A 17309-nucleotide genomic window follows, 5' to 3' on the forward strand; every position below is an offset into this window, starting at 1 on the left:
AGCCAAGAAAGGTGAAAAAAGAGCCGGCAAAAAAGGAGGAAAGATTGGTGGAACTGGTGAAAAGAAACGCAAGAGAAAGAGAAAGGAAAGTTATGCTATTTACATCTACAATGTTTTGAAACAAGTTCACCCAGATGTCGGAGTTTCAAGCAAAGCTATGAGCATCATGAACTCATTTGTCAACGACATCTTTGAGCGCATTGCTTCCGAAGCTTCGCGTTTGGCTCTTCAAAACAAAAAGTCGACCATCTCTTCTCGTGAAATTCAAACCGCAGTACGTCTTCTCTTGCCTGGAGAACTTGCAAAACACGCAGTCAGTGAAGGAACAAAAGCCGTCACAAAATACACAAGCAGCAAGTAAACCAACGTCTACCAAACACAAACGGTCTTTTTTAAGACCACACATCTTTAAAAAAACATTTACTTGGCGTCACTACAAGTTAACCGAAGTTAATAAAACTTCTAAATAATGTGCTTAAGAACACTAGCCTACATTTAAAATACTTCCCCATGTGTGTGTGTGGATTAGCTTCACTTTTCATACGTATTATTAGCTGTACTTGCAGAAAAGACAAGTACATTGATCCATGTTATTGCTTACATTTAACTTAACCCAGCTTTTCACGGAAACACTCCCAGGCAAATTAACCCTACAAAGTATTTCTAAATTTTTTTTGTGTCATATATGACATAGTATCGTATAGCAATAAATGTAACTGTGACAAGACTTTACACATTGTGTAATTTGGAAGCGTGCACAAAGTAATGTTTTAAAAGATTTGTGGCTATAAAAATAGCCGTTTTTGTTGAGCAATGACAACGCTTAACCTCCGAATCCGTAAAGAGTTCTTCCTTGACGTTTTAAGGCATAAACAACATCCATAGCGGTAACGGTCTTGCGTTTAGCGTGCTCTGTGTAGGTTACAGCATCACGAATAACATTCTCTAAGAAAACCTTCAGTACACCTCTGGTTTCCTCATAGATAAGGCCAGAGATACGTTTGACACCACCTCGTCGAGCAAGACGTCGAATAGCAGGTTTTGTGATTCCCTGAATGTTATCACGAAGAATTTTTCGGTGACGTTTAGCACCTCCTTTTCCCAATCCTTTACCTCCTTTTCCGCGTCCAGACATATTGATATAGTTGCGTACAGAACGAGTACAAAAACAACGTTTGAGTTAACAGAATTCAGACAGCTTTAAAAAGAGGCCATAAAATTACCTACTGCTCGTGGAAACACCCTAATTAACCAATAGAGTTGCGTCATTACAAAATGTTCCGAACATTTTGTACATTTTTTTAAGTAAAACTGTAGTTTTTTTAAAAATTCGTGGTCTTAATGTTTCAGTAAGGCAATAAATTTGGCATCGTTGGAATTCGCCAAACCTTCTGCTACTTACTAAAAAAAAAAAAAGTCAAAAGCTTTTGTGTATCAGAAGATACAGCCGTTTTCCCGTAGCCAAAAAACACAGATTTTATAAAAATGTTAAAGTAATGAGCGTAATGTCATTATGCAGCCAATCAGAAATTACTTTCTTAGCACCAATCAAATGGTTTGTTTTGAACCTTAGCTGTCAATCAATATGAGAAATAAAACTTTGGCGCGATAGTGCATTTTAGACCGTCTTGTGTATCCGTACTACATCGACTTCTTAAAATATGGCTCGTACAAAGCAAACTGCACGTAAATCTACTGGAGGAAAGGCTCCACGAAAACAACTCGCCACTAAAGCTGCGAGGAAAAGCGCACCAGCTACTGGAGGAGTGAAAAAACCACATCGTTACAGACCTGGTACAGTTGCTCTCAGAGAAATCAGAAGATACCAGAAGTCAACCGAGCTCTTGATCCGCAAGTTGCCTTTCCAGCGTCTTGTGCGAGAAATTGCTCAGGACTTCAAAACAGATCTGCGATTCCAGAGCACAGCCGTTATGGCTCTGCAAGAGGCTTCTGAAGCGTACCTTGTTGGCTTGTTCGAGGATACTAACTTGTGTGCCATTCACGCAAAACGAGTTACAATCATGCCTAAAGACATCCAGTTGGCAAGAAGAATTCGTGGGGAACGTGCCTAAGCATCTTACCAAACAAAAAACGGCTATTTTTATAGCCACACATCCATAAAAAATATTACGGCTAGCTTTTTATATCAAACTTTGTTCTGCTTTCTGTTTAAATTTTATGCTACATAAAAATTTTATGCTACATAAAGTTTGACAATGTTAAAAATATGAAGGGCAAGAAAAGTAAAAGCAAGAAAATAAGAAATTTAAAAACGAAAATACTTAAACTTAGGGAATCTAATCTTAAAATTACTCTTTTTTAACTGTTTAAGTGACTTAAACAAGTTTAACTTTGTACCAAGATAATGTTTTTTTGTAAATGTGTGGCTATAAAAATAGCCGTTTGTTAATGTAATAGCCAGATACACACAAATTATTTTTTTGCGGTCTTCTTTGCTGCCTTTTTGGGAGTCTTTTTGACCTTCTTTGCTGCAGGTTTTTTAGCAACAGGCTTCTTTGTGGGTTTCTTAGCTGCTGGTTTCTTAGCCGAGGCTTTCTTTGTGGCAGGCTTCTTTGCTGCTTTCTTTGGCGTGCTCTTCTTTGCTGGCTTCTTTTTGGTGTACTTTTCTTTGCAGTAGGCTTCTTTGCCGTTGGCTTTTTTGCTGCGGCCTTTTTCTTAGGTTTTTCTTTTTTTACCTGACCTAGCTTGAATGATCCAGAAGCACCAGTGCCTTTAGTTTGAATCAAATCGCCTGATGTTACTCCTCGTTTAAGAGCCATTTTCAGATGATGATCTGAGTTTTCAGCAACTTTGTAATTTGCATGAATATATTTTGTAATAGCTTGGCGAGATGAACCACCGCGTTCCTTTAGGGTAGCGATAGCAGCCTTGATCATGTCCACATATTTAGGGTGATCAGCTGTCTTCTTTGCAGCAGGTTTCTTCTTGGGTGCGATTTTCTTTGGAGAAGCTGCTTCACTCATTTTTAATGTTTTCTTACAACAATCCAACGATAAACGATGCTTGTTATCACAGTAGAAGTATACTAAACATTACCGTGTAAATGAGATATAATTTAAGACGGTGCGAAGTATGCGGACGTAAAAGTACCACTCCCGGGAATTGATTTGGCGCGAAAACAGAAATGTGTGTTTCTGTACATCGTATAATGTCCGTTTTGGGAGCCGCGACTATGCGAAAGCATGTTAATTTTTATTTGTAGCACGACGCAATAGTCTGAAAGAGAAGCTGCTGGAGTTTGAGGTCTTCAGCATTACATCTACTCTGTTAATTTGGGCTTCTTCCGCGCCCGTGTTAGGATTTTCATAAAGCGTTCTTTGGTTTGCGTTGCGTATGTCGGCCTACATCATCGACACGGCCTGTTTCCGGCTATTAGGAGCAATTCATATATTGGGCACTGCGTTTCGACTTTTTTATTAGACCACAGTAAAAAAATTCACTCACAGAAGTCCCTTTCTTTCATGGCTACAAACACGAAGAATTCTGTCGTAAGTAAAACGAATGCGCAAGCCAAAATAACGATGGGGCGAAGTCATAAGCATCGCCCTGTGGCCCAATGGATAAGGCATCTGACTACGAATCAGGGGATTCCAGGTTCGACTCCTGGCAGGGTCGCACTGTCGCATTTCGGCTGCATGGTCTACTGTGTAACGCGCGCGCACGTTCTGGCGTAATGCGTTGATAAACGGAATGTACGCAGTCATATTGGAAAGTAATATCACGCACTTAGTATCGTCGCCTTTGTTAGCATTCATGTAAGTTACCATCCACTCGCTACAGTCGCTCTCCATCCTACGGCTAAATCAACAGCCGTGATTTTTACTATGTCGCCGTCCATCCGTACGCGGTGACAGTTGTAAGCTTTACAGTAACGTGACATGCTCCACAAGCAGTTACGGTGTGTGGACGATGCCTATCATGGCAACGCTTGTTCTTTATCGCTTCTCGGCCTAATGGCTAAGATCAAGTGTAGTATCTGTTCTTATCAGTTTAATATCTGGTAGGCCATTCTCTGAATGGTCAGTATATTAATCTGATTTTTGGCCTTGGGTCATGGAGGTGGATTCATTCACGCCGTGACCACGGGTTGCCTTGGTGTTGCACTATTACCGATGGCGGCCCACATAAGCAATAAAAGAATAATAGCAGTCCTCTTTCCGACGGCACTCTGCATAGTCTACGGCGGGAACAAAACGCGTACACTGGGGGAGAATACAGCCTATGCCCCGCGACACGGCAGTTTATAACACACTCAAGCCACAAGCATTAACAAACTTTGAAGGGTACCCTCATGCTACGGTGCAGTTCCAACTCATACTTACCTGACGGGGAAGTAAAGACTGATCAATGAGGGTTTTCTTCCAGAGTGAGGCTCTTGCATTGCACTACGCTTGGGCTGACCTCTGCGATTACTGCAAACGTCAGTAACTCGACCGTACAATTTCTGGTAGTGGGGGCCTGCGTCCGCGCTCGCCCCCTCCTTAAGTCAAAATGAATGAGCTTAGAAAAGTTGCGCGGCCAAATGTCGGTGGTGACTTAAACGCTAAGGTAAAACCTCGCTTGGCTGTTACGAAACGTGATTGCGATATAAGTCCTCGGAAGGCGGCGGAATTTTATTTTATTTGCCATTCCGTCAGGGTTATTGGATGATCGGCAATAGATCGAGTTTGTATGCATTTGAAAGCTCTTTTTTCTCGTACTATCACCTGAAAATGTCGTAGGAAAATGTCATAGGAAACACTTTCAACAACCGCCACGTTCCTTAATTGTTATAACAAGAAATATATCACAGCACCATTGAAATGAAAAGGCAACAAATGAAAATGAAAAGCCTACGACACCGGGAGTTCCCAGGCGGTCCCCCATCCAAGTACTATCCCGGCCCGACGATGCTTAACTTCCGTGATCAGACGAGAACGGGTGTGTTCATCGTGGTATGGCCGTAGACATTAGTAGGGGCAAATACGTGCAATTTATTTTGACGTTGTGATCAAATTTTTTTATTTAATTTCTTTGAGTTACTTAGGACAAGGCGTATGCATGGATTATCTATTAGACTTTAAGGTTATAGTTTTGTGAAAAAAACAATGTTTTTTTAAAGATGTGTGGCTATAAAAATAGCCGTTGTTTTCTGAGTGTAGCGGTTTACTTCTTCTGTCCTTTGTCGTTCTTCTTTGGGAGTAAGACAGCTTGAATGTTTGGCAAAACACCACCAGCTGCAATGGTTACACCGCTCAAAAGTTTGTTTAATTCTTCATCATTACGAACAGCCAATTGTAAATGTCTTGGAATAATCCTAGCTTTTTTGTTGTCTCTTGCTGCGTTACCAGCCAACTCCAATATCTCAGCAGATAAATATTCCAAGACGGCTGCTAAGTAAACTGGTGCTCCAGATCCAATTCGGTTAGCATAGTGCCCTCTACGAAGGAATCTATGCACTCTACCGACTGGAAATTGAAGTCCAGCTCTTGAGGATCTTGTCTTGGCTTTAGCCTTAGCTTTTCCACCTTTTCCACGTCCAGACATAACTGCGATTTGATTTGTAAGTTAATACAAAAACGTACGAATATTTAACGTAAGTGTTAACGAAATAAACTTTACTCGTTTTTTCATCATAAAAATAGGATCGAAATCATGTTTTTTTAACCAATCATAATTAAGTATTAAACAAAAGATTTTTTTTTTAACCAATTAAATTGCGTATCGGCGTTTTCGGATCGAATTCGATCCGATTTTTTTACTTATAAACAAAAAGTTTTGACTTGCAGTTTAATGCTTATTTACAAGTTAAGTAGCAAAAATTTTTAACCATGTCTGACGCAGCAGCTAAAGGAGGAAAACAGGCACCTAAAGTAGCCAAGAAAGGTGAAAAAAGAGCCGGCAAAAAAGGAGGAAAGATTGGTGGAACTGGTGAAAAGAAACGCAAGAGAAAGAGAAAGGAAAGTTATGCTATTTACATCTACAATGTTTTGAAACAAGTTCACCCAGATGTCGGAGTTTCAAGCAAAGCTATGAGCATCATGAACTCATTTGTCAACGACATCTTTGAGCGCATTGCTTCCGAAGCTTCGCGTTTGGCTCTTCAAAACAAAAAGTCGACCATCTCTTCTCGTGAAATTCAAACCGCAGTACGTCTTCTCTTGCCTGGAGAACTTGCAAAACACGCAGTCAGTGAAGGAACAAAAGCCGTCACAAAATACACAAGCAGCAAGTAAACCAACGTCTACCAAACACAAACGGTCTTTTTTAAGACCACACATCTTTAAAAAAACATTTACTTGGCGTCACTACAAGTTAACCGAAGTTAATAAAACTTCTAAATAATGTGCTTAAGAACACTAGCCTACATTTAAAATACTTCCCCATGTGTGTGTGTGGATTAGCTTCACTTTTCATACGTATTATTAGCTGTACTTGCAGAAAAGACAAGTACATTGATCCATGTTATTGCTTACATTTAACTTAACCCAGCTTTTCACGGAAACACTCCCAGGCAAATTAACCCTACAAAGTATTTCTAAATTTTTTTTGTGTCATATATGACATAGTATCGTATAGCAATAAATGTAACTGTGACAAGACTTTACACATTGTGTAATTTGGAAGCGTGCACAAAGTAATGTTTTAAAAGATTTGTGGCTATAAAAATAGCCGTTTTTGTTGAGCAATGACAACGCTTAACCTCCGAATCCGTAAAGAGTTCTTCCTTGACGTTTTAAGGCATAAACAACATCCATAGCGGTAACGGTCTTGCGTTTAGCGTGCTCTGTGTAGGTTACAGCATCACGAATAACATTCTCTAAGAAAACCTTCAGTACACCTCTGGTTTCCTCATAGATAAGGCCAGAGATACGTTTGACACCACCTCGTCGAGCAAGACGTCGAATAGCAGGTTTTGTGATTCCCTGAATGTTATCACGAAGAATTTTTCGGTGACGTTTAGCACCTCCTTTTCCCAATCCTTTACCTCCTTTTCCGCGTCCAGACATATTGATATAGTTGCGTACAGAACGAGTACAAAAACAACGTTTGAGTTAACAGAATTCAGACAGCTTTAAAAAGAGGCCATAAAATTACCTACTGCTCGTGGAAACACCCTAATTAACCAATAGAGTTGCGTCATTACAAAATGTTCCGAACATTTTGTACATTTTTTTAAGTAAAACTGTAGTTTTTTTAAAAATTCGTGGTCTTAATGTTTCAGTAAGGCAATAAATTTGGCATCGTTGGAATTCGCCAAACCTTCTGCTACTTACTAAAAAAAAAAAAAGTCAAAAGCTTTTGTGTATCAGAAGATACAGCCGTTTTCCCGTAGCCAAAAAACACAGATTTTATAAAAATGTTAAAGTAATGAGCGTAATGTCATTATGCAGCCAATCAGAAATTACTTTCTTAGCACCAATCAAATGGTTTGTTTTGAACCTTAGCTGTCAATCAATATGAGAAATAAAACTTTGGCGCGATAGTGCATTTTAGACCGTCTTGTGTATCCGTACTACATCGACTTCTTAAAATATGGCTCGTACAAAGCAAACTGCACGTAAATCTACTGGAGGAAAGGCTCCACGAAAACAACTCGCCACTAAAGCTGCGAGGAAAAGCGCACCAGCTACTGGAGGAGTGAAAAAACCACATCGTTACAGACCTGGTACAGTTGCTCTCAGAGAAATCAGAAGATACCAGAAGTCAACCGAGCTCTTGATCCGCAAGTTGCCTTTCCAGCGTCTTGTGCGAGAAATTGCTCAGGACTTCAAAACAGATCTGCGATTCCAGAGCACAGCCGTTATGGCTCTGCAAGAGGCTTCTGAAGCGTACCTTGTTGGCTTGTTCGAGGATACTAACTTGTGTGCCATTCACGCAAAACGAGTTACAATCATGCCTAAAGACATCCAGTTGGCAAGAAGAATTCGTGGGGAACGTGCCTAAGCATCTTACCAAACAAAAAACGGCTATTTTTATAGCCACACATCCATAAAAAATATTACGGCTAGCTTTTTATATCAAACTTTGTTCTGCTTTCTGTTTAAATTTTATGCTACATAAAAATTTTATGCTACATAAAGTTTGACAATGTTAAAAATATGAAGGGCAAGAAAAGTAAAAGCAAGAAAATAAGAAATTTAAAAACGAAAATACTTAAACTTAGGGAATCTAATCTTAAAATTACTCTTTTTTAACTGTTTAAGTGACTTAAACAAGTTTAACTTTGTACCAAGATAATGTTTTTTTGTAAATGTGTGGCTATAAAAATAGCCGTTTGTTAATGTAATAGCCAGATACACACAAATTATTTTTTTGCGGTCTTCTTTGCTGCCTTTTTGGGAGTCTTTTTGACCTTCTTTGCTGCAGGTTTTTTAGCAACAGGCTTCTTTGTGGGTTTCTTAGCTGCTGGTTTCTTAGCCGAGGCTTTCTTTGTGGCAGGCTTCTTTGCTGCTTTCTTTGGCGTGCTCTTCTTTGCTGGCTTCTTTTTTGGTGTACTTTTCTTTGCAGTAGGCTTCTTTGCCGTTGGCTTTTTTGCTGCGGCCTTTTTCTTAGGTTTTTCTTTTTTTACCTGACCTAGCTTGAATGATCCAGAAGCACCAGTGCCTTTAGTTTGAATCAAATCGCCTGATGTTACTCCTCGTTTAAGAGCCATTTTCAGATGATGATCTGAGTTTTCAGCAACTTTGTAATTTGCATGAATATATTTTGTAATAGCTTGGCGAGATGAACCACCGCGTTCCTTTAGGGTAGCGATAGCAGCCTTGATCATGTCCACATATTTAGGGTGATCAGCTGTCTTCTTTGCAGCAGGTTTCTTCTTGGGTGCGATTTTCTTTGGAGAAGCTGCTTCACTCATTTTTAATGTTTTCTTACAACAATCCAACGATAAACGATGCTTGTTATCACAGTAGAAGTATACTAAACATTACCGTGTAAATGAGATATAATTTAAGACGGTGCGAAGTATGCGGACGTAAAAGTACCACTCCCGGGAATTGATTTGGCGCGAAAACAGAAATGTGTGTTTCTGTACATCGTATAATGTCCGTTTTGGGAGCCGCGACTATGCGAAAGCATGTTAATTTTTATTTGTAGCACGACGCAATAGTCTGAAAGAGAAGCTGCTGGAGTTTGAGGTCTTCAGCATTACATCTACTCTGTTAATTTGGGCTTCTTCCGCGCCCGTGTTAGGATTTTCATAAAGCGTTCTTTGGTTTGCGTTGCGTATGTCGGCCTACATCATCGACACGGCCTGTTTCCGGCTATTAGGAGCAATTCATATATTGGGCACTGCGTTTCGACTTTTTTATTAGACCACAGTAAAAAAATTCACTCACAGAAGTCCCTTTCTTTCATGGCTACAAACACGAAGAATTCTGTCGTAAGTAAAACGAATGCGCAAGCCAAAATAACGATGGGGCGAAGTCATAAGCATCGCCCTGTGGCCCAATGGATAAGGCATCTGACTACGAATCAGGGGATTCCAGGTTCGACTCCTGGCAGGGTCGCACTGTCGCATTTCGGCTGCATGGTCTACTGTGTAACGCGCGCGCACGTTCTGGCGTAATGCGTTGATAAACGGAATGTACGCAGTCATATTGGAAAGTAATATCACGCACTTAGTATCGTCGCCTTTGTTAGCATTCATGTAAGTTACCATCCACTCGCTACAGTCGCTCTCCATCCTACGGCTAAATCAACAGCCGTGATTTTTACTATGTCGCCGTCCATCCGTACGCGGTGACAGTTGTAAGCTTTACAGTAACGTGACATGCTCCACAAGCAGTTACGGTGTGTGGACGATGCCTATCATGGCAACGCTTGTTCTTTATCGCTTCTCGGCCTAATGGCTAAGATCAAGTGTAGTATCTGTTCTTATCAGTTTAATATCTGGTAGGCCATTCTCTGAATGGTCAGTATATTAATCTGATTTTTGGCCTTGGGTCATGGAGGTGGATTCATTCACGCCGTGACCACGGGTTGCCTTGGTGTTGCACTATTACCGATGGCGGCCCACATAAGCAATAAAAGAATAATAGCAGTCCTCTTTCCGACGGCACTCTGCATAGTCTACGGCGGGAACAAAACGCGTACACTGGGGGAGAATACAGCCTATGCCCCGCGACACGGCAGTTTATAACACACTCAAGCCACAAGCATTAACAAACTTTGAAGGGTACCCTCATGCTACGGTGCAGTTCCAACTCATACTTACCTGACGGGGAAGTAAAGACTGATCAATGAGGGTTTTCTTCCAGAGTGAGGCTCTTGCATTGCACTACGCTTGGGCTGACCTCTGCGATTACTGCAAACGTCAGTAACTCGACCGTACAATTTCTGGTAGTGGGGGCCTGCGTCCGCGCTCGCCCCCTCCTTAAGTCAAAATGAATGAGCTTAGAAAAGTTGCGCGGCCAAATGTCGGTGGTGACTTAAACGCTAAGGTAAAACCTCGCTTGGCTGTTACGAAACGTGATTGCGATATAAGTCCTCGGAAGGCGGCGGAATTTTATTTTATTTGCCATTCCGTCAGGGTTATTGGATGATCGGCAATAGATCGAGTTTGTATGCATTTGAAAGCTCTTTTTTCTCGTACTATCACCTGAAAATGTCGTAGGAAAATGTCATAGGAAACACTTTCAACAACCGCCACGTTCCTTAATTGTTATAACAAGAAATATATCACAGCACCATTGAAATGAAAAGGCAACAAATGAAAATGAAAAGCCTACGACACCGGGAGTTCCCAGGCGGTCCCCCATCCAAGTACTATCCCGGCCCGACGATGCTTAACTTCCGTGATCAGACGAGAACGGGTGTGTTCATCGTGGTATGGCCGTAGACATTAGTAGGGGCAAATACGTGCAATTTATTTTGACGTTGTGATCAAATTTTTTTATTTAATTTCTTTGAGTTACTTAGGACAAGGCGTATGCATGGATTATCTATTAGACTTTAAGGTTATAGTTTTGTGAAAAAAACAATGTTTTTTTAAAGATGTGTGGCTATAAAAATAGCCGTTGTTTTCTGAGTGTAGCGGTTTACTTCTTCTGTCCTTTGTCGTTCTTCTTTGGGAGTAAGACAGCTTGAATGTTTGGCAAAACACCACCAGCTGCAATGGTTACACCGCTCAAAAGTTTGTTTAATTCTTCATCATTACGAACAGCCAATTGTAAATGTCTTGGAATAATCCTAGCTTTTTTGTTGTCTCTTGCTGCGTTACCAGCCAACTCCAATATCTCAGCAGATAAATATTCCAAGACGGCTGCTAAGTAAACTGGTGCTCCAGATCCAATTCGGTTAGCATAGTGCCCTCTACGAAGGAATCTATGCACTCTACCGACTGGAAATTGAAGTCCAGCTCTTGAGGATCTTGTCTTGGCTTTAGCCTTAGCTTTTCCACCTTTTCCACGTCCAGACATAACTGCGATTTGATTTGTAAGTTAATACAAAAACGTACGAATATTTAACGTAAGTGTTAACGAAATAAACTTTACTCGTTTTTTCATCATAAAAATAGGATCGAAATCATGTTTTTTTAACCAATCATAATTAAGTATTAAACAAAAGATTTTTTTTTTAACCAATTAAATTGCGTATCGGCGTTTTCGGATCGAATTCGATCCGATTTTTTTACTTATAAACAAAAAGTTTTGACTTGCAGTTTAATGCTTATTTACAAGTTAAGTAGCAAAAATTTTTAACCATGTCTGACGCAGCAGCTAAAGGAGGAAAACAGGCACCTAAAGTAGCCAAGAAAGGTGAAAAAAGAGCCGGCAAAAAAGGAGGAAAGATTGGTGGAACTGGTGAAAAGAAACGCAAGAGAAAGAGAAAGGAAAGTTATGCTATTTACATCTACAATGTTTTGAAACAAGTTCACCCAGATGTCGGAGTTTCAAGCAAAGCTATGAGCATCATGAACTCATTTGTCAACGACATCTTTGAGCGCATTGCTTCCGAAGCTTCGCGTTTGGCTCTTCAAAACAAAAAGTCGACCATCTCTTCTCGTGAAATTCAAACCGCAGTACGTCTTCTCTTGCCTGGAGAACTTGCAAAACACGCAGTCAGTGAAGGAACAAAAGCCGTCACAAAATACACAAGCAGCAAGTAAACCAACGTCTACCAAACACAAACGGTCTTTTTTAAGACCACACATCTTTAAAAAAACATTTACTTGGCGTCACTACAAGTTAACCGAAGTTAATAAAACTTCTAAATAATGTGCTTAAGAACACTAGCCTACATTTAAAATACTTCCCCATGTGTGTGTGTGGATTAGCTTCACTTTTCATACGTATTATTAGCTGTACTTGCAGAAAAGACAAGTACATTGATCCATGTTATTGCTTACATTTAACTTAACCCAGCTTTTCACGGAAACACTCCCAGGCAAATTAACCCTACAAAGTATTTCTAAATTTTTTTTGTGTCATATATGACATAGTATCGTATAGCAATAAATGTAACTGTGACAAGACTTTACACATTGTGTAATTTGGAAGCGTGCACAAAGTAATGTTTTAAAAGATTTGTGGCTATAAAAATAGCCGTTTTTGTTGAGCAATGACAACGCTTAACCTCCGAATCCGTAAAGAGTTCTTCCTTGACGTTTTAAGGCATAAACAACATCCATAGCGGTAACGGTCTTGCGTTTAGCGTGCTCTGTGTAGGTTACAGCATCACGAATAACATTCTCTAAGAAAACCTTCAGTACACCTCTGGTTTCCTCATAGATAAGGCCAGAGATACGTTTGACACCACCTCGTCGAGCAAGACGTCGAATAGCAGGTTTTGTGATTCCCTGAATGTTATCACGAAGAATTTTTCGGTGACGTTTAGCACCTCCTTTTCCCAATCCTTTACCTCCTTTTCCGCGTCCAGACATATTGATATAGTTGCGTACAGAACGAGTACAAAAACAACGTTTGAGTTAACAGAATTCAGACAGCTTTAAAAAGAGGCCATAAAATTACCTACTGCTCGTGGAAACACCCTAATTAACCAATAGAGTTGCGTCATTACAAAATGTTCCGAACATTTTGTACATTTTTTTAAGTAAAACTGTAGTTTTTTTAAAAATTCGTGGTCTTAATGTTTCAGTAAGGCAATAAATTTGGCATCGTTGGAATTCGCCAAACCTTCTGCTACTTACTAAAAAAAAAAAAAGTCAAAAGCTTTTGTGTATCAGAAGATACAGCCGTTTTCCCGTAGCCAAAAAACACAGATTTTATAAAAATGTTAAAGTAATGAGCGTAATGTCATTATGCAGCCAATCAGAAATTACTTTCTTAGCACCAATCAAATGGTTTGTTTTGAACCTTAGCTGTCAATCAATATGAGAAATAAAACTTTGGCGCGATAGTGCATTTTAGACCGTCTTGTGTATCCGTACTACATCGACTTCTTAAAATATGGCTCGTACAAAGCAAACTGCACGTAAATCTACTGGAGGAAAGGCTCCACGAAAACAACTCGCCACTAAAGCTGCGAGGAAAAGCGCACCAGCTACTGGAGGAGTGAAAAAACCACATCGTTACAGACCTGGTACAGTTGCTCTCAGAGAAATCAGAAGATACCAGAAGTCAACCGAGCTCTTGATCCGCAAGTTGCCTTTCCAGCGTCTTGTGCGAGAAATTGCTCAGGACTTCAAAACAGATCTGCGATTCCAGAGCACAGCCGTTATGGCTCTGCAAGAGGCTTCTGAAGCGTACCTTGTTGGCTTGTTCGAGGATACTAACTTGTGTGCCATTCACGCAAAACGAGTTACAATCATGCCTAAAGACATCCAGTTGGCAAGAAGAATTCGTGGGGAACGTGCCTAAGCATCTTACCAAACAAAAAACGGCTATTTTTATAGCCACACATCCATAAAAAATATTACGGCTAGCTTTTTATATCAAACTTTGTTCTGCTTTCTGTTTAAATTTTATGCTACATAAAAATTTTATGCTACATAAAGTTTGACAATGTTAAAAATATGAAGGGCAAGAAAAGTAAAAGCAAGAAAATAAGAAATTTAAAAACGAAAATACTTAAACTTAGGGAATCTAATCTTAAAATTACTCTTTTTTAACTGTTTAAGTGACTTAAACAAGTTTAACTTTGTACCAAGATAATGTTTTTTTGTAAATGTGTGGCTATAAAAATAGCCGTTTGTTAATGTAATAGCCAGATACACACAAATTATTTTTTTGCGGTCTTCTTTGCTGCCTTTTTGGGAGTCTTTTTGACCTTCTTTGCTGCAGGTTTTTTAGCAACAGGCTTCTTTGTGGGTTTCTTAGCTGCTGGTTTCTTAGCCGAGGCTTTCTTTGTGGCAGGCTTCTTTGCTGCTTTCTTTGGCGTGCTCTTCTTTGCTGGCTTCTTTTTTGGTGTACTTTTCTTTGCAGTAGGCTTCTTTGCCGTTGGCTTTTTTGCTGCGGCCTTTTTCTTAGGTTTTTCTTTTTTTACCTGACCTAGCTTGAATGATCCAGAAGCACCAGTGCCTTTAGTTTGAATCAAATCGCCTGATGTTACTCCTCGTTTAAGAGCCATTTTCAGATGATGATCTGAGTTTTCAGCAACTTTGTAATTTGCATGAATATATTTTGTAATAGCTTGGCGAGATGAACCACCGCGTTCCTTTAGGGTAGCGATAGCAGCCTTGATCATGTCCACATATTTAGGGTGATCAGCTGTCTTCTTTGCAGCAGGTTTCTTCTTGGGTGCGATTTTCTTTGGAGAAGCTGCTTCACTCATTTTTAATGTTTTCTTACAACAATCCAACGATAAACGATGCTTGTTATCACAGTAGAAGTATACTAAACATTACCGTGTAAATGAGATATAATTTAAGACGGTGCGAAGTATGCGGACGTAAAAGTACCACTCCCGGGAATTGATTTGGCGCGAAAACAGAAATGTGTGTTTCTGTACATCGTATAATGACCGTTTTGGGAGCCGCGACTATGCGAAAGCATGTTAATTTTTATTTGTAGCACGACGCAATAGTCTGAAAGAGAAGCTGCTGGAGTTTGAGGTCTTCAGCATTACATCTACTCTGTTAATTTGGGCTTCTTCCGCGCCCGTGTTAGGATTTTCATAAAGCGTTCTTTGGTTTGCGTTGCGTATGTCGGCCTACATCATCGACACGGCCTGTTTCCGGCTATTAGGAGCAATTCATATATTGGGCACTGCGTTTCGACTTTTTTATTAGACCACAGTAAAAAAATTCACTCACAGAAGTCCCTTTCTTTCATGGCTACAAACACGAAGAATTCTGTCGTAAGTAAAACGAATGCGCAAGCCAAAATAACGATGGGGCGAAGTCATAAGCATCGCCCTGTGGCCCAATGGATAAGGCATCTGACTACGAATCAGGGGATTCCAGGTTCGACTCCTGGCAGGGTCGCACTGTCGCATTTCGGCTGCATGGTCTACTGTGTAACGCGCGCGCACGTTCTGGCGTAATGCGTTGATAAACGGAATGTACGCAGTCATATTGGAAAGTAATATCACGCACTTAGTATCGTCGCCTTTGTTAGCATTCATGTAAGTTACCATCCACTCGCTACAGTCGCTCTCCATCCTACGGCTAAATCAACAGCCGTGATTTTTACTATGTCGCCGTCCATCCGTACGCGGTGACAGTTGTAAGCTTTACAGTAACGTGACATGCTCCACAAGCAGTTACGGTGTGTGGACGATGCCTATCATGGCAACGCTTGTTCTTTATCGCTTCTCGGCCTAATGGCTAAGATCAAGTGTAGTATCTGTTCTTATCAGTTTAATATCTGGTAGGCCATTCTCTGAATGGTCAGTATATTAATCTGATTTTTGGCCTTGGGTCATGGAGGTGGATTCATTCACGCCGTGACCACGGGTTGCCTTGGTGTTCATGGAGGTGGATTCATTCACGCCGTGACCACGGGTTGCCTTGGTGTTGCACTATTACCGATGGCGGCCCACATAAGCAATAAAAGAATAATAGCAGTCCTCTTTCCGACGGCACTCTGCATAGTCTACGGCGGGAACAAAACGCGTACACTGGGGGAGAATACAGCCTATGCCCCGCGACACGGCAGTTTATAACACACTCAAGCCACAAGCATTAACAAACTTTGAAGGGTACCCTCATGCTACGGTGCAGTTCCAACTCATACTTACCTGACGGGGAAGTAAAGACTGATCAATGAGGGTTTTCTTCCAGAGTGAGGCTCTTGCATTGCACTACGCTTGGGCTGACCTCTGCGATTACTGCAAACGTCAGTAACTCGACCGTACAATTTCTGGTAGTGGGGGCCTGCGTCCGCGCTCGCCCCCTCCTTAAGTCAAAATGAATGAGCTTAGAAAAGTTGCGCGGCCAAATGTCGGTGGTGACTTAAACGCTAAGGTAAAACCTCGCTTGGCTGTTACGAAACGTGATTGCGATATAAGTCCTCGGAAGGCGGCGGAATTTTATTTTATTTGCCATTCCGTCAGGGTTATTGGATGATCGGCAATAGATCGAGTTTGTATGCATTTGAAAGCTCTTTTTTCTCGTACTATCACCTGAAAATGTCGTAGGAAAATGTCATAGGAAACACTTTCAACAACCGCCACGTTCCTTAATTGTTATAACAAGAAATATATCACAGCAAATGAAAATGAAAAGCCTACGACACCGGGAGTTCCCAGGCGGTCCCCCATCCAAGTACTATCCCGGCCCGACGATGCTTAACTTCCGTGATCAGACGAGAACGGGTGTGTTCATCGTGGTATGGCCGTAGACATTAGTAGGTGCAAATACGTGCAATTTATTTTGACGTTGTGATCAAATTTTTTTATTTAATTTCTTTGAGTTACTTAGGACAAGGCGTATGCATGGATTATCTATTAGACTTTAAGGTTATAGTTTTGTGAAAAAAACAATGTTTTTTTAAAGATGTGTGGCTATAAAAATAGCCGTTGTTTTCTGAGTGTAGCGGTTTACTTCTTCTGTCCTTTGTCGTTCTTCTTTGGGAGTAAGACAGCTTGAATGTTTGGCAAAACACCACCAGCTGCAATGGTTACACCGCTCAAAAGTTTGTTTAATTCTTCATCATTACGAACAGCCAATTGTAAATGTCTTGGAATAATCCTAGCTTTTTTGTTGTCTCTTGCTGCGTTACCAGCCAACTCCAATATCTCAGCAGATAAATATTCCAAGACGGCTGCTAAGTAAACTGGTGCTCCAGATCCAATTCGGTTAGCATAGTGCCCTCTACGAAGGAATCTATGCACTCTACCGACTGGAAATTGAAGTCCAGCTCTTGAGGATCTTGTCTTGGCTTTAGCCTTAGCTTTTCCACCTT

General features: G+C 40.6%; 8 non-coding genes and 1 pseudogene across 8 annotated transcripts; 6 read left to right on the forward strand and 3 right to left on the reverse strand.

Annotated features, from left to right (window-relative positions):
• The first annotated feature begins 3958 nt into the window (after nucleotides 1-3958).
• LOC130660779 (U2 spliceosomal RNA) lies at nucleotides 3959-4150 on the forward strand. The gene has a single exon (XR_008987977.1). It is a non-coding gene; the product is annotated as a U2 spliceosomal RNA (small nuclear RNA).
• Nucleotides 4151-4335: 185 nt separating this feature from the next.
• Nucleotides 4336-4500, forward strand: LOC130659726 (U1 spliceosomal RNA). Its single transcript, XR_008986930.1, has one exon. It is a non-coding gene; the product is annotated as a U1 spliceosomal RNA (small nuclear RNA).
• Nucleotides 4501-4850: 350 nt separating this feature from the next.
• Nucleotides 4851-4969, reverse strand: LOC130660729 (5S ribosomal RNA). The gene has a single exon (XR_008987927.1). It is a non-coding gene; the product is annotated as a 5S ribosomal RNA (ribosomal RNA).
• A 4865-nt stretch (nucleotides 4970-9834) lies between these two features.
• Nucleotides 9835-10026, forward strand: LOC130660780 (U2 spliceosomal RNA). The gene has a single exon (XR_008987978.1). It is a non-coding gene; the product is annotated as a U2 spliceosomal RNA (small nuclear RNA).
• A 185-nt stretch (nucleotides 10027-10211) lies between these two features.
• Nucleotides 10212-10376, forward strand: LOC130659727 (U1 spliceosomal RNA). Its single transcript, XR_008986932.1, has one exon. It is a non-coding gene; the product is annotated as a U1 spliceosomal RNA (small nuclear RNA).
• A 350-nt stretch (nucleotides 10377-10726) lies between these two features.
• On the reverse strand, nucleotides 10727-10845 carry LOC130660742 (5S ribosomal RNA). The gene has a single exon (XR_008987939.1). It is a non-coding gene; the product is annotated as a 5S ribosomal RNA (ribosomal RNA).
• Nucleotides 10846-15710: 4865 nt separating this feature from the next.
• Nucleotides 15711-15950, forward strand: LOC130661515 (U2 spliceosomal RNA; annotated as a pseudogene).
• Nucleotides 15951-16135: 185 nt separating this feature from the next.
• LOC130659728 (U1 spliceosomal RNA) lies at nucleotides 16136-16300 on the forward strand. Its single transcript, XR_008986933.1, has one exon. It is a non-coding gene; the product is annotated as a U1 spliceosomal RNA (small nuclear RNA).
• A 328-nt stretch (nucleotides 16301-16628) lies between these two features.
• On the reverse strand, nucleotides 16629-16747 carry LOC130660754 (5S ribosomal RNA). The gene has a single exon (XR_008987951.1). It is a non-coding gene; the product is annotated as a 5S ribosomal RNA (ribosomal RNA).
• Between the last annotated feature and the right edge of the window lie 562 nt (nucleotides 16748-17309).

This window comes from Hydractinia symbiolongicarpus, chromosome 9, assembly GCF_029227915.1.
Source record: "Hydractinia symbiolongicarpus strain clone_291-10 chromosome 9, HSymV2.1, whole genome shotgun sequence".
Classification (NCBI taxonomy): Eukaryota; Metazoa; Cnidaria; class Hydrozoa; order Anthoathecata; family Hydractiniidae; genus Hydractinia; species Hydractinia symbiolongicarpus.